This window comes from Dicentrarchus labrax, unplaced genomic scaffold (genome assembly GCF_905237075.1).
Source record: "Dicentrarchus labrax unplaced genomic scaffold, dlabrax2021, whole genome shotgun sequence".
Lineage (NCBI taxonomy): Eukaryota > Metazoa > Chordata > Actinopteri > Moronidae > Dicentrarchus > Dicentrarchus labrax.
This window is the reverse complement of record NW_026136715.1, coordinates 23,971,960-23,984,727: the sequence shown is the minus strand read 5'-3', so window position 1 is coordinate 23,984,727 and position 12,768 is coordinate 23,971,960. Positions and strand designations below refer to the sequence as shown.

General features: G+C 40.7%; 1 protein-coding gene across 6 annotated transcripts in view; it reads right to left on the bottom strand.

The window, feature by feature from the left end:
* The window catches only part of hdac7a (histone deacetylase 7a), a 62,173-nt gene that overhangs the window by 25,075 nt on the left and 24,330 nt on the right, over nucleotides 1-12,768 (bottom strand). The window contains exon 1 of one of the 6 annotated variants that reach the window (XM_051424810.1): nucleotides 5,821-5,957. The exons of the other annotated variants lie outside the window; for them this stretch is intronic. The gene's annotated coding sequence lies outside the window, so the exon portion shown is untranslated. Of the gene's footprint in view, nucleotides 1-5,820; nucleotides 5,958-12,768 lie in introns of those variants that run through there. 6 annotated transcript variants of the gene reach the window in all.

Here is a 12,768-nt window from a genome sequence, read left to right as displayed (position 1 = left end):
CACCGTGTACACACATGCGCACACACACACACACACACACACACACACACACACACACACACACAGTCGGGAACACCGGTGTCTCTCTCGTTCCCTGCCTCCCATGGGTTATAAATAGCAAAACACACACTGGTCCAACATTTACCTACACAGAGCTTTTTGTTTCTGCAGGAAAACCACACACACATACACACTTGTAGAGTAACCCAGTGATGTCACTATCAGTTTCCAGTTGTTGGTAAATTTAACATAAATAGATGTAAATGAATGACAGGGGGTTGCAACATGCTTTTCTTGTTGATTTTATACTTAGGAGGTCATTTATAGTTTGCTGAGAGCCAAGGCATCTTAAAACCACTTCTTCATTGTTTATTCATTCTTCATTACTTTGAACCCTGACTGTCTGTCTGCACACCCACTTTATTAGAGACATTTCCCTGTTTAGCTCCCACCTCACGCCTCTACTGACTGTTTTACATGTTACTCAGTATGTACTGCAAAGCATGCAAACAGGGGTCAGAGGGTCAGTTGTTGACTCAACACCAGAAAAGAAAAGGCATGATGAAAAGCTTCCATGCTGTAATGAATATTTCTGTCTATTTTTATAAATCTATAACGGAAGTTTGAGGTCCTTATTTATCATCAGCGTACAGCACTCATCTTCAAGGTTAAGTCTACTGCGGTTCGTTTGTCGTGATATTTGATTTTGCTTTATTAGTAACCTGTCAAGCAGGTTTAGATAAACACTAGTAACTACATGTACATGAGTCCTTCAGTTGAGGAATAATCTCTTTGACCGCTTAGCCGCCCTGCTGCCCAATGAGTGGATACATGATGTCTTTTAGAATTGTAAAATAACTGATAATAACACAGTTCCCATGTAGCCGACATGACTTTAAGTTTAGAAACCGTGTAGTGGTTTAGTCTCTGGACCTCTGTGACCACATTTAATCCCTCCACAGTCTCTCTCTCCAAGTTAATGAGGTTCTAATGTTTTAGTTCTTTTAAAAGAATGATATCATGTTACAGTTCATTACATCTGCGTGTCGTACTCAGAGAAGAATAACACATTTTGACCCTGTGGTTGCAATTCTGTGTGATTTTATCTAAATAGCACAGTTTTTCTGTGCAAATAGAGCTGGGAAGGCATGCACAAGAAAAACACACAAAGCATGCACACACATGTAGACACATACATTTAAACAACATGTCCATGTGAGAGTATGAGGTAATGTGATGTGCTTTCCTTGCGAAAGCTTGCAACTGTAAGGAGAGTCAAATAACAATTGAAAACGCAAATGCAATGCTACTGATACTATCAGTACTAAAGTAGGGAGGATTTACAGCAATGTGGGGTTTTCTCCTGCTACAGTTCAGAGGGAGCAGGGCCTTTCTGTACTTCACATTATATCAAACCCATTTGTGTTAATGATGTTAGGGATCATTTTTATCTCAGTACCTGCTTGTTCTAATCATCACCTGCACTCGAAATGCTGAACATGACATGATGATGGGATGTCACATGCGGCTGTCGCAGTGGCTTGTCAATAGCACAGCAGAGAGAGAGAGAGAGAGAGAGAGAGAGAGAGAGAGAGAGAGAGAGAGAGAGAGAGAGAGAGAGAGAGAGAGAGAGAGAGAGAGAGAGAGAGAGAGAGAGAGAGAGAGAGAGAGAGAGAGAGGATCTGTTGGAATGTCAGTGTGTCATTATGGAAATCACCAACAATGCAGTATGATATGGCCTGTCTGGTTATAGAGACCGTTGGGAATGTACTGATGTATGTTACAGATTAGGTAGATGAGGCACATGTCATCCATACAGACAAAACAAAATACTTTGTGCGAATAAATATATATGTGAATGTGTACAGTACATGTGTGATTGACAGAGAGATACAGAGAGAGTCTATCCCATGGCTTTGTATTGCTAATCCCTTTCTACTGATTCCTCCCCCTTTTATTCTTTTATTCTCAACTTGTGTTCTGCTTAGTCAGGACTGGTTCTACAGGTAAGACAAGGATACACAAAGGTCTCTCTCTGTCTGTATGTCTCTCTCTCTCTCTCTCTCTCTCTCTCTTTCTATTTTTATCCATCCCTCACTCCCTCTATACCCACTCATGAAGCAGACAGATGTTGACAGAGTGACAGATGAGGATAGAAAAAGCCACGTGGCGTGAGAGAACAAGAGCAATAAAAAAAAAGAAAGATGAAAACAAAAGGTAAAAATGGACAGACCAGACTAAAAAGAAGGAGAGGGAAGTCATAAGACAAGAAAGGCGAGTTGGTCAGCAATCTTTAGCAACCCGCAGATAAGTCTAGTCACTCTCTGCACACTAAAGGAGAGCTGACAGCCAGCAGTGCCACTAGTGATACTCAGACTGTACTAAGTCAACAACCAAGTGAGCAGACGCTACCACTTTGTGTCTTGTCACACATCCAAATATAGTTGCAACGCCTTCTTCTATTTTGACTGTGCGCGCAACTGTGTCTAAATCACACTACAGCTTTTAGAGGCAACAGCTACTTTCAGTTGATAAAGATGTCATTACCTCAGGGTATCTGAGAGGCTGTTAGCACCAAAAAAGACTGGATGCAAATAAAGGCCCTTCAAGGTGGGTGAAAGTAGGGTTAAGGGTTAGGGGTTAAGAAAGAGAAAAAACTGAGAGACGAGTCTGAGAGGAAGGGCAGAAGGGGAAAAAAACTGTCTGAAAGGAAATAAAAAAGGATAAAGGAGGGAATATGGAGTTAGGAGACAGAGGGAAAAGGTCAGAGCAGAAGGACTGACAGGGCAACCTGACACTGTTAAGAAAGTCAAACGTTCTCCTCTTGACTCTCTGTTACTCCCTTCATCTCTTTCTCCACAAGCTTGGACTGGCATGCATCTGTGTAATTATAATGTATATATGTGTGTGTGTGTGTGTGTGTGTGTGTGTGTGTGTGTGTGTGTGTGTGTGTGTGTGTGTGTGTGTGTGTGTGTGTGTGTGTGTGTGTGTGTGTGTGTGTGCATGTGTGTGGAAAAGATTCTTTGCATGGTATGAGCTGCAAGTAACCTGTCACTTCTCTTCCTTATCTTATTTCTTTATGCCCCTGCAATAAAATATGCACATTTGTTTCCTGGTAATGTCAATTCAGAAATGATTGCACACACTTTACAAGTGCATGTGTCTGTGTGTTGGTGCGCCCGCAGGAGTATTTGTTCCAAAGAATTACTGATCCAAGTTTACAGCATGTCGTTCCAGCTCTTTGCCAAAGAAAACAGTTCCCATTTCATCTAAAGCAAACAAACGCAGGGTCAAAGCCGCAGGTTCAAGTCTGGCTTTTCTTAAGCAAGTGGAGACGCCTGATAATCTGCAACACGAAATGAACACACTGCAGCTGGATTGGAAATGTTCACCTCTTGGAGTTACTACTTAACATGCACAAAACTGTGTTTCAGTTAAGTTAGTTACTCAAACCAGAGTATGAATAATAAGGTTTTACTTTTATTTGCCTTAAAACAAAAACTGGTTTCCTTGGAGCATGTTTTAGACTATTATTACTAAGGATGCAACTAGGGATGTCCTGATTGCGATTCAAGTCCTTTAATATTGAGTATCTGCAGATACCAAGTGCCCATCTGATACTTGTACTTTTCTAGATAACAAAGATGAAAAAAATGCCTACATCCAAGCTGTTCCTATATGGGGTTTTTAGTTGCTGTCTTGATGGAATGATCAGGAGACCCCTTGCTGCAACCAACGTTTTGTTTCAGTGATTCACTTGTTGATTATATAAGTTATTTTTTTGGCCTTATATTGGCTTTATTCCATAGTGACAGCTGAAGATAGACAGGCAAGGTGGGTAGAGAGTGAGGTGATGACACGCAGCAAAGGGCTGCAGGTCGGATTCGAACCCGGGCCGCTGCAGCAACTCCGTACATTGATCGCCAGCTCTACCGACTGAGCTAACCGGGCACCAGTTGATTATATTTTTGATTCATCATTTAGTCTAGAAAATGTCAGGAGATGAAAGTACTCATCAGGATTTCCCAGAGACCAAGGTAACACCTTGTCCAAGACCAAGACTAAAACCAAAGATATTACAATGATGAAAAAAAGACTATATTCCCATTTGAGAAGTTGGAAACTTGAAAATGTTTGGAATTGCTGCTTGATAAATCACTCAATCGACTATCAAGATTGTTGATGACTACTGTTGTGTTGATTGCCTAACTGATTAAATGGTGTAACTGTTTCCGAAATATTACCCTACTGGCACAGCAGAAGTTCAGATTTAGTATTTCCAATAAGCTACTAATAGAAATGTACATAATTGACGGGTACCAAATTGTACAGTTGTATTAAGATCTTACTACTCCTCACTTCCTGTTTTTAGAAAAGCAATGTCTGAACTTTGTGCTGAAAGTGCATTTTTAACCTTCCTCTAGACCGTTTACTCAAATACTGCCTCCATTTATCATAACAGAAGGCATACAGGGATTTGTCTAGAAAACAGACAACACCTGAGTTATTGCAGAGATTTCACCTGAAACAGGAAAGAGGTTTGGGCTCTCCAGGACATTTGTTTGGCAAATTAAAGTCAATCCTAAAAACATGATTTGTCATTGTTTTTAATTCAAAAAAGGTCCACCATGTAACATTTCTAACATATATGTCTATTGGCAGAAATGGAATATAATATTCATAGGTTTGTTTACATTGTTGTATAATCACCTGAAAATAAGAATAAAAAAGAAGTGTCTTTGTTACCTTACAATGAGCTGTTTTTATCTACAGAGACTTCTTTGAAGTCTGCCATGTTGAACTGCCATGTTCTACAGCAGCCCAAAATGGACAAACCAAATTATGGCTTTAGATAGGGGCCTTCACGTTTTTTTGTGAGTTTCATGGCCACCAAAGTTTCTTCTACATGCCTTGAAGGCAAGTGGTATTCAGTTGGTTGCAAATTTGCACCTTCACAGCTATATGCCACTAAATCCTACACACTGGCCCTTTAATTTGCAAAAAAGATTGTTGACATGAACATTATAGACGTACAGCAGCTTTCCCATAGGAACAAACCTATGGGACACTAAACAAACCCAAAATAGCAGCGATCCCAAATTAGACACAGTTACTGTGCAATAACACAGGCCGATGTCAGTGTCCTCCTGCAGCCAGTCCCACACTGAATGTTCTTACACACTAGGTGAGCAAGAGTAGTAGAGATGGAAGCATGGATTTGTATATCATGTGCTTATGTGCATGTGTGTGTGTGTGAGAGCATGAGAGACAGAAAGGACTGAGAGTGTGTGTCAGGTGGGGGGGTGGGGGGCACTAACAGAGGAAGGTTGATGTATAATTCAGCGTAGGTCCAGTTTCCTAAGTCCTCAATGAGTTTCCATAAACATCCAGGGCCGCTTGTCTGTTAGGTCAACAAACACACACACACACACACACACACACACACACACACACACACACACACACACACACACACACACACACACACACACACACACACACACACACACAGTGTTGCTGCTGTTAAAACAAGTGTAGTAGAAAAAGCAGCACGAAAAGTATCAGAGAACAATAATTAATTAACAGAGTAAAGATCTTTCTCTCTCTCTATTTGCCTATCTCTCTCTCTTTTTCTCTCTCAGATACAACTCCAAGCTAGGCTGATTAGGCTCGATCATCAGAGTTTGTCACACTCACGAACACACCCCACAGCAGGCTTCCAGTGCGAGGTAAGATCCAAGGAGTTTGACACAACAGGTTGGCAGAAACAGATGCAGCATACACAGAGTAAATGATAAATAATAAGTCATAGGCACATACCCGTGTTTGTCTTGTAAATATCCGGCTATCTGAAAAACCCCAGTAGCACTTCTGCCTCAGCCAGCTCACAGCAGGATCTATAATTAGACAGAGAGCTCCACTCCCCTCCAGTCATCTTTTACTGTCGGCCACATCCTCTTTTTCTTTAACTCCTTCTCTTTCTTCTCCTTCCTCCCTCTCTCTATCTCTGTCTCTATTTTTTGACGCTGTCCAACACCAAACTGTCGATTTCATCATTTCATTCACTCAGTAGAAGCATCTAGCCTGGGAGCAAATGGGCATGTTTTCAGTGTATCTGAAGACGTCAGACAGAAAAGTGTTTTTAAATAGTTTTTGGTTTTAAAGGCTGCCCGAGGTTCAATGTAAGACAGACTGAAAGCAAAATTAACACAGTGTAGTCGAAATGAGACTGAAACTGTAAATGTGCAGAGTAAGAAAACGGCTAGTAAGAAATGAGTAAAGTAGGGTAACACAAGACCTTTAATAACACCATAGGAGGCATTTAAAAAGACTTCACAAGCCTTTACACAACAAGAACAGCTCAGCTTCTCTTATTCAACAAATTATCTAATTGTCTCACTTTGGCCAGTGATGACCGTCAGCTCTTGCCACTGCAGGACCTTTACAATCCATCCCATAAACAACATGGATTGTAACCGTGGTAACGGGGGGCGGTCGGGCCGGCAGGAAGTTGAGTCTATAAAAACACAACAATGAGAGAACCAGAGTGGCTTCCTGTTTAAGAGCTGAGTTTAGACTCCCATTTCCTCCCCTATCCTCCCCCTGCTGTTGTTGTGACGTTGCTGCCGCAGTGCCCTTGAGCCCTATGCCAGTAAAGTGCACAACACAGTTCCAGTGCTCTGACCCCCCCCCCACCCCGACTCCCAAATCACTGTTCATCTCAATGTATGGCTTTGGTGTAAAGCTGAGAGCTTTGACATCCATTAACAAGCCAGATTAATGACTAACAGTGGCCCTGAAGGCAACACACTAATGTACTGAACACACAATCGCTTACAAAAACACACCCATTACAGGAACATGGAAAACTACTAAGTAAACTATTGACAATCCAGTTAAAATCTGTTTTACATATTTAAATTGTTTGTGGGCCTGAAGAGTAAGTATAGCTTTGACAAACTTGGGTGAAGTTGTCTTTGTGTTTGTGAGTATCATTATAATGTTGCATTGTAACATTGTAACATGATAATGTTATTTCATTTATTTCGTCACAAACTATTAAAAAGGAACACTATGACATTTTGGGAAAAATACATAGTTGCTTTCATCCTGAGAGTTAGATGAGGAGATCAAAACTATTAGTGGTTTTGATCTTCTCATCTAATGTTTGGCAAAGAAAGAGAATAGATGTCAAATTATTCCTTTAAATTTGTCATTACATAATAATGTGTAGAGTTTTAGTTTTTTTTCCCAAATATATAGCAGGCTGCGAGACACACACTATGTCTATTGGCATATAGAAGAGAAACTATTTCCCACCATGGGTCATTTCAGCTGACTGTTGCCAGTTGTGCAATGCTACAATATCCTTACTTTACTTTTGGGGAAGTGTGGTGGTGAGTGTCTCTGCAGAGATCACCTGTCAATCAAACTGTTTGCAGCAATGTGACATCTTTCTTTCTGTTTGATGACATTTCAGCTTCTGTAGATGGTGCTGTTTGTTTTTTTTGTCTGTTCAACAGTGGTGGGTGTTGCAGCTCATGCTCATACCGACATCTTGCTCTATTTGTTCAAGACAATGATCTAGGCTTCTGGAAATCAAAAAAATCCTGTGAACCAAAGCAATTTTCCCAGGAAACCCCAATAAGACAACTATAGTTTAGAAAAACTATTTTATTGATATAGTTTGATTCACTCTTGCTTTGTGTTTAGTGTAGGGCCAAATACATTCATCAGTATAGAAGTGATTATTGCTCAGATAGAGTAAAAGGTGCAGGAGGTGAGGGTGTATTCACTAAAAAAAACTCTACAGAGTTGCTTAATGAGCCTTGTGAAACACAGGATCTCTATGAATAGTCTGGTACTGACAGTTAGGATCACATGTTCTTTACTCTGGGAGCTCTCTGTCTCATCAGACCTCAATACTACTTCCCCCTCAATAAGTACCAACTACCATGGGAATATTCTTCAGTCATTCTTAAATCACATATTGATGTATTCAATTAATCATTGTGTTCATTTTATTCATAATTTAAGATACTTAATTTAGGAAAAGCAAAAGTTTTTGTCGACAGACTGTCAGTGAAGTAAGGGGAAAGTATAATTGTGGTATTGCTCAATACTGAAAGTTACGGTTTCAGGTTCTATACTTTGTTATTCCAATCTGCTTTATTGCAAAAGAAAAGTCAAGCTGATGTACCTAAATCTGGTTGAATAGAAAGGAAATCATTATATCATTAATAAATCAGTCATAAGTGTTCCTGACGCACTAAACCTCTTTTCATTCCTCCTCGTCTGCGTCTTTCTTTGCCATTCAGGCTCCGCTCTCTCTCCAGCTCCCGCTCCCGCTCCCACTGACACACACTAATTTCTCCTCCAACTTATCTCCCTCTCTTGCTTTCTTTCTCCTATCGCTCTCTTTCTCCCTCCTTCATCCTGAGGAATCCACAGCTGTCACTCCCATTCAAAACCTCTCGTCTTCCCATAGCAGCTGGCCAGACTTTGGTTTGTGTGTGTGTGTGTGTGTGTGTGTGTGTGTGTGTGTGTGTGTGTGTGTAGGCCTGCCTGCCTAAAACTGTCAGCCAAACTATTTCTATATTTATGGTGTTGCTCTGTTGGTGCATACTTGAGTGTTCAAGTGTAAATGCTAGTGTGTGTGGCTGTCGACAAGTTTAAGAACTACCCTCTGCTGTGTGTGTGTGTGTGTGTGTGTGTGTGTGTGTGTGTGTGTGTGTGTGTGTGTGTGTGTGTGTGTGTGTGTGTGTGAGAGAGAGAGTGTCTGATGAGGACGACCCTCTTGAGTGAGAACATTTTGCTGGTGCTCACATCTATAGAAGGTTAAGTTAGGACACCAGAAGAGCCTAAATCATCCATGTGTCTCTGGTAGATCTCTGGCTCCAGGATTCAATGTGAGCCTTCTCTTGTTGGATGATTTTACGTTCTCATCATGCACAGAAAGAAATCAACACTCCTCAAACTCACCTTTCATGTTCAATATGGAAGTACTGTATTCATGAATGTTTATCTGACTTACTTTTAGGGTTGCAAATGGGCGGACATTTTCCAGTAAATTTCCGGAAACTTTCCGGAAACTTTCCATGGAAAGATAAGCTGGGCAATTTTGGAAACATTCCAATTTGGAAACTTTCAGGGAATTAATGGGAAATTATGGGAATTAACGGGAAATTATGGGAATTAACTGGAAAAGTTGAGTAATTCATACAACATTGAAATGTATTTTCTTTGTATTTGTACAACGTTGGTCGTTTTAATGTCGATTTTAAATGCTCTTACACACTTGTTTACATTGCTGCTTTAGTCCGGTCACCAATTTATGCATTGCACGGTGTTGTTGTGCGTGCAATACAATGTAAAGTTTTGTTTTCGAGCTGGTTTGCCAAATAGGCTAATGTAGCTAACAATAACACTAGCCTGCCACTGCCCCTGGTGGCTCGAGACGAACGCCACAGCACTTGTTGAAATTGAAATAGGCGAAAATGGCAAAATATTATTGAAATGTAAGACTTGCAATAACGGAATTACTTGAAATGTTAGTGTTTCTGTAGAAAAACATTATTATTTCACATTGAGCTTGTTTAGATGAGCCACAAGCAATAACAACACAGCTGCTGCACTGGTGGCGTCCATGTTCTTTCCGACTCGTAATTCGTAAGACAAATGGAACGCTATAAGTGGTACAAGCCAGGCAATTACGTCACGTTCTCGCTTCAGAGCAACTCGGGCAGGGGATTTACGAAACAAATGGATAGCACCATAAGTAGTAGCCCAAACCATTGACCTTTAGCTTAACATATGATGGTAGCTAGCATGCTGCCTTTGATTTACTTGCTATGGTTATGGTTATGGTTATATGCGTACAATACCATTAAGTCAAATAGGTTAACAGCGATAGGTTATGTATTAACCCCCCCAAAAAAAAGAAAGAAAAAAAAATGTTGGCAAGTATGTAGTAGCCTATGCTGATTACTGCGTGTGTTCATGTCATTGACGAATATAGGGAGAACATTCAACTGAAGTTGCATCCTGCAAGATGTTTCTTTTCAACTACATATAAGTTCCCTGTTATAGAATAACAGTATTATAACAAGCAATATTAAAAATATCCAGTTTATTCCCATTAATTCCTGTTTATTCCCGTTAATTCCCATGGAAAGTTTCCAACTTTGAAAATTCCCAGAATTTTGCAACCCTTCTTACTTTGACTGCTGGTTACTTACATTTTGCAGAATTCCTTTTGACAGTGAGTGTCAACGTGTTGCATTCAGGAAAAAGTGGAATAAAGTATTCTAATAATGCATTATTTATTGGTTACTTAGAGATTAACTTTTATAACCAACATCAGCACTGTTATACTAGTTTTTTCATTGTTTCAATAGCCACAGCTGCCTCAAACATACAGCATACAGCAGTATTAGCATACTAATGTTTAGCAGGTATAAATGTTCAACATGTTCTGCAATGCATTCTGGTCTGCTGAGGCTACAGTGAGTGCAGTGGTTCTCAAACTTTTTCGGTCATTCCCCACTTTGGACAAGGGGGAATTTTCAAGCACCACCTGCCCCCATCGCCCCAACACAATGCTAATGAAATACACAAACAAGCTTAAAATGTTCCAATTTATTGAGGTAACAAGTAGTATCAGTATAGTAACAAGATGTATCTAAATACAAACTATCTACATCAAATAACAGCTAAAGTTCAAAAATAAAGAAAATAAAAGTGCAGCTGTGTCATAACTTACATGAAATTCAAAAATAGAGAAAATAAAAGTGCAGCTGTGTCAAAATTTGTATCAAGTTCAAAAATAGATTATAATACATACATACATTTTTCTTAGGGTCTCATATCTAATGTTCTTTTAATTTAGACTGCATGTAGGCTAGTAATGATTACTTTGTTTGTGGGTGTTTTGTTTTGAATGTATGATCTTTGCTGTCATTAAAGAAAGGCATTGATAAAGCAGACATCCCAACCTGCAAAAAGTCATTTCAGGGAGGTTCGTTGCGGGGGGGTGGGGGTGGGGAGGGGAATTCCTGTTACACTTGGTGCCGCCCCCCGAGGGTGATCGGTCTAATAAGCGGCAACATACAGGTATAAGGACGGTTTGCTCTCACACGCGCTGCATTTATAGTCACACAAACACACACACACACGCACAGTCACTCTCTAGTCTAGTGCGCGGTCTTGCTCCATATTCTGGGAGATTGGATCTCATTTGCGGGCGTCAAGGAGCCGCTATCAATATGCGGGAGACTCCCGGAACTTCCAGGACAGTTGGGATGTCTGGATAAAGACATAAAAGGCATGAAAAGGAAAATTTCCTCCCGTTTGGCACGCCCCACCTGTCACATCTCTATTCCCCAGCAGTGGGGCGCACCCCACACTTTGAGAACCCCGGGTGCAGAAGCTGGTCTCTTTTTATCATCTACAATGGATGTACCTATTTGACTGCTTAATGTCAGATTCTGAAGAGTCAATCTTACTCCTTAGCGTGTTGTTTATACCTATGTTAGGAACAAGAAAACACAATAAAAAGCACTGTCTGTACTAAGGATGGGGCCGATCCAATCCAGTATCAGTATCGGTACCGATACCAGCGTAATTCACGTATCGGAATTTCCCGATCCAACCTGCGCAGATTACCGATATCCATGAGCCATGTCTGCACTTTAACGTTGTCTCCTGAAATGACTCCACGGGTGATTTCTGCCGGCCAGTCTGCTAGCTGGCTGCAAACTGTGGAATGGATTTTCTGAACGGAGGCACAGCTCAATGAGACAGAGTTATGAGACTCGCCCCCGCTCTGGAAATCCATTCCGCAGTTTGCAGCCAGCTAGCAGGATAGCATTGAGCAGCATTGTGGCTAGCCAACATGTCCGCTGTGTGGAAATACTTTACACTGGAAACACCGCGGAGCAAGACAGCAAAATGCAATGTTTGCAAAGCCGTAATTCAGAGACGTGGAAGTTCCCTCACGTCGTACAACACTACGAATGCAATCAAACAAGCACTACACGAAACAGCACGAGGATTTTTCAGGCGAGCTGTCAGGAATCACTTCTGGAGTCATTCCAAAAACAAGTTAAACTCCAGGCAGACAACGTGAAAGCTAAAGGGATTACTGAATGTGTGTGTGTGTGTGTGTGTGTGTGTGTGTGTGTGTGTGTGTGTGTGTGTGTGTGTGTGTGTGTGTGTGCAGTTATTGCACTTTTCTTATATTTCAGATAATTGACATTTAAAACCTTGATTTGTTGATGCTACACGAGCCAGTGTACTTGATTTGTGCTGTTCAGATGCACACTGTTTTATTGATAGTGTGTGTGTGTGTGTAAGATGTTTACACTTATTGCACTTTTCTTATATTTCAAGACTCAAATATTTGACATTTGGGGAATTTAATAAATATTGACATGACAATAAATTTGAAACCCTTACAGTTGCATATTTGTTTTCAGGATGGGATTTTTCCTGTTAACAGGATTTCCTGTTTTTCTGATTTCCTTTTCTGATCTTATACTTGCCTCAAATTGCCTTTTGGGACATACATGCATACATACATATACTTGCCTGTTAAGAGGAGTTTATTTCAGCCTCATATAAAATCAACAATAATGATAATAATATTCTCTCTCTCTCTCTCTCTCTCCCTCTCCCTCTCCCTCCCTCTCTCTCCCTCTCCCTCCCCTCTCCCCCTCCCCCTCCCCCTGTCATGTTTTGCTTGACTAAGTGTTGCAATTCGCCTGAAGC